This window comes from Chrysochloris asiatica, unplaced genomic scaffold (assembly GCF_000296735.1).
Source record: "Chrysochloris asiatica unplaced genomic scaffold, ChrAsi1.0 scaffold00013, whole genome shotgun sequence".
Taxonomy (NCBI): Eukaryota; Metazoa; Chordata; class Mammalia; order Afrosoricida; family Chrysochloridae; genus Chrysochloris; species Chrysochloris asiatica.
In genome coordinates this window covers 34,020,274-34,024,188 of record NW_006408531.1, presented here as the reverse complement: position 1 = coordinate 34,024,188, position 3,915 = coordinate 34,020,274, and the positions used below count along the sequence as shown (strand labels likewise).

The 3,915-nt window shown below is 34.5% G+C and overlaps 1 protein-coding gene across 1 annotated transcript in view; it reads right to left on the bottom strand.

Moving 5' to 3' along the window:
* The window catches only part of TRDN (triadin), a 203,327-nt gene that overhangs the window by 65,120 nt on the left and 134,292 nt on the right, over nt 1-3,915 (bottom strand). The window lies entirely within an intron of this gene.

Sequence of the window (3,915 nt, the reverse complement as noted above, 5' to 3'; positions counted from 1 at the left end):
TTAAATATATATATACAATTTACTTGATTTTTGTTTTGTTGAGAATATACACAGCAGAACATTTACCAATTCAACAATTTCTACATTTACAACTCAATTACACGGATTACATTTATTTAAGTTCTGAAATCAGTATCATTCTCCTTTTGTGAATTGTTCCCCTCTATTAACATAAAATCACTGTCCTCTAAGTTTCCCACCTAACCTTTTGAGCTCTTGTTGTCAACTTGATCCCATGCACATAGATTTTAAAAGAGTACAGTAATCAATGATGACATACTTTACTATTTAAGCTAAACTATTATTTGGTTTTAAGAAAATGTCACAGGGTGTTTACGGTTTAAGATTACCTCAGGACACTAGTTTTAGGAGTTTTTCTGGTCTCCATGACTCATCAATTATGAATTCCATGAGAATTTGAAATTCTGTTCTGTATTTCCTCTTTTAATTAGGATTCTTCTATAGAATATTTGATCAAAATGTTCAGTAATTAGCCACATATGAACGGGCTTCAAAAGTCATGGGAAAGTTGCATTATCTTTTAATTCCATTTGTCCATGAACTTCTGAAACCCCCCCCCCTTTTTTTTTCCATCATATTGTTGTTGTGTGTTGTTGGGTCAATTGTGACTCACAATGATCCTGTATAACAGAGTAGAACTACCCAATAGGGTTTCCTATGTAATCTTCATGGACGCAGACTGCCACATCTTTTTCCTTCAGAGCAGCTGGTAGGTTCCAATCATTGATCTTTTGGTTAGCATAACAGCATCTAACCATTGTGCCATTGTTGTTGTTGTAAAGTGCCATCGAGTCAGTGCCGACCCATAGCGACCCTGTATAGGGTTTACAATGAGCAGCTGGTGAGCTTGAACCGCCAACCTTCCAGCTCAAACTGACCTTGCAGTTCAGAGCATTAACCCACAGGGCCACAATTGTGCCATTAATGCTCCTCTTTTTAAAGTTTGCATATTGTGGAAAAAATGTTTTCAAGGTGATTTCATTTGTTTTTATTTGATTTAAAAAGGCATCATGATGACTGGGGGGCAGGCTTGCGGGGTATATCCTTTGGTTGGTTGATGATGCATGGAGGGAATTGTAACCATGGCAATGAAATGATATACAATAGGATGAATGTAAAGCTAATGTTCTCCCATGTAAACTATCACATAATTCACAATAAAACATTTAAAAAAAGGTATCATATTTAAAAACTCAACAAAAGCAATGGCAACTTTAGAACTCAGAGGTTTATTGAGTTTATACTCTTATTTGTTCCAAATCGTTTATATCAAAATATGAAATACTAAAACTCAAGTTACTATTTAGATACACATTCAAACAAACCTCATAGTTTCAGAGTATGAACAACAATTTCTAGTAATCCATTTTATTATAAGACTATGCAGTCTTTGAAAAAATAAGTGCAGTTATTACTGTAGATTATAAAAACAATCTTTTTCATTAATAATAATTTGAATAGGTCAAAACTCATAAAGTTTCAAAAATTGTGATATATTTGGTTGTTGATATTGGAACACATTTTTCACCAGTGAGGTGGGGAGTAGTATAGAAATTAGTTATCAGAATAGTACATGAACCTACTTGCCCCATGATACAATGAATATAATAGCCAGAGTTTCTGATTCTAGGACTATAGGAGAAAAAATAAGATGAAAGATAGAGGGTATTTTCTCCTTCCTAGACACAAGATCATTTTCCTAATCAAAATTTATTGTATGAATAACTTGTACAAATAACAGGAATCAGTCACATTGAAAATAGTATAATAAAGTTCCACCTCCCAAAACCCCATGGAATCAGTAGTCAAGAAAGCAAAATGACTTACTGCATTGGAAAATCTGCTGTAAATAATCTTTTTAAAGTGATAAAAAGCAAAGATTTCACCTTGAGGGCTAAGGTGCATCTAATCCAAGTCATGGTATTTTCAATCAACTCATATGCATGTGAAAACTGGACAAAACTGAAATAGAATTGTTTCTTTTGAATCATGGTGTTGGTGAAGACTGTTGACTATACCATGGATGGCCATAAGAATGAACAAATTTGTGTCAGGAGAAGTACAACCAAAATGTTCCTTTGAAGCTGGATGGTGAGATGTCATCTCACATACTTTTGACATGCTATTAAAGGAAACCAGTTAGTCCCTGGAGAGGGACATCATGCTTGGTAAACAGAAGGTCAGTATAAAAGAAGACCCTCAAAGAGATGGGTTGACACAGTGACAGGACCAATAGGCTCAAACAGCAATGACTGTAAGAAAGACATCACACATTGTTCTGAATGCCATGTTCTGTTTTACACAGGCTCTCCATGATTGGTAATTAGCTTGATAACACTTTATATCAACAGAAACGATCACTCCCCAATGATTCATTCCAGAGGCACCATAGTCTCCAGCAACAGCAATTGAGAGCTTTTTGTTGTTGTTATTGTTGTTGGTTATATGGCAGCACTTTAGAAAACAGAGATATTTTGTACTATGAAGAGTTTAGACAACCATAACTTACTCTGTGCTAAGATGAAAGAGGTGTTTATAGACCTAACATGCTGAAATATGTATTAAATTAACTAAACACTTCATGGAGTCCTGGTATAACACTGTAGGATAAGCCCTGGAACCCTAGCCACAAGGTCAGTGGTTCAAATCAACCAGTCAATCCTCAGAAACCCTATACTGGGTTGCTATGAGTTGAAACCGATTTGATGGCAATTAACAACAGCAACAACAAACTCTTCATGTTCCAGAGTTCCTTCTTCAAATGAATGTTGACAATGCAATAAGTATATTTAGAATAAAAACTCATTGTTGTTAAGTTCTGTCTAGTCAGTTCTGACTCATTGCGATCCTTAATAGGGTTTCCAAGAAGTGGCTGGTGGGTTTGAATTGCCGACCATGTGGTTCAAACTGACCTTTCAATCTAGTGCATTATCCTGCAGCATCACACCAGAACTCCAGAGTAAACATAGTTGACCTTTATATTGAATTCCTCCCAGAGTTAAAATACCAGTGTTTAAATTGGTTTTACCAATAATTTCTGGATCCAAAAATTATCAATTTAAGTAATTCAATTAGCTCCTAATTTTAAAAAGAAAAAAATAAATAAATTCAAAGGCTATTGTTTGCTTTTTTAAATATAAAATATTATTTGAATTGCATCACTTAGGAGGTTTCTGTTATATTTAAATAATGATGTGATCTTGGACTGTAATGATATCAACATATTATCAATAATAGGATTATATTTTTAAAATATTTTAAGCTAAGCTTTTTCAAATGTTTTAAGATTCTTATTTTCTATCTGTCCTTATTTGATTATAATTTTTATGATTTTTTAAACCAGAAGTGTCCATTCTTATGGTTTTATTATTTTAATGGTCATGGCTACGAGACAATAATTTATGTAAAATCATCACTTCTTAGTATCATTTTTTTCCCAACTGAAAATTCTTGCAATAACAAACATTATCTGTGTCTTCCTTTTTTGACTCTCAGGGAGCAGTGATGGCTGCCATTCAGCTGCTGTCCAGCCAGTGTTACCTTCAGAGTGGCAGTGGAAAGAAAATGCTTTCTGAGTGCAGAAGGCCAACAGAAAGGATAGTGGGAGAACCTTCTAATGAGAAGGGGGAAAATATGCTCTGGTGTTCAATGGCAGACTTAAAATAGTTATGTTGTTGTTTGGGAGAAAGATTATGCTTTCTGCTCTTGCAAAGATTTAATGACTCAGAAACTGTAAACAGGATCACTATAAGACAGGAACCTACTTGACAGTACTTAATAACAACAATGTTGTTTTTGTTTTCAAGTGCTGCTGAGTCCATTCCAACTCATAACAAGCCTGTATAGGGTTTCTAAGGAACAACTGGAGGGTTTGAACTGCTGACTTGTGGTTTC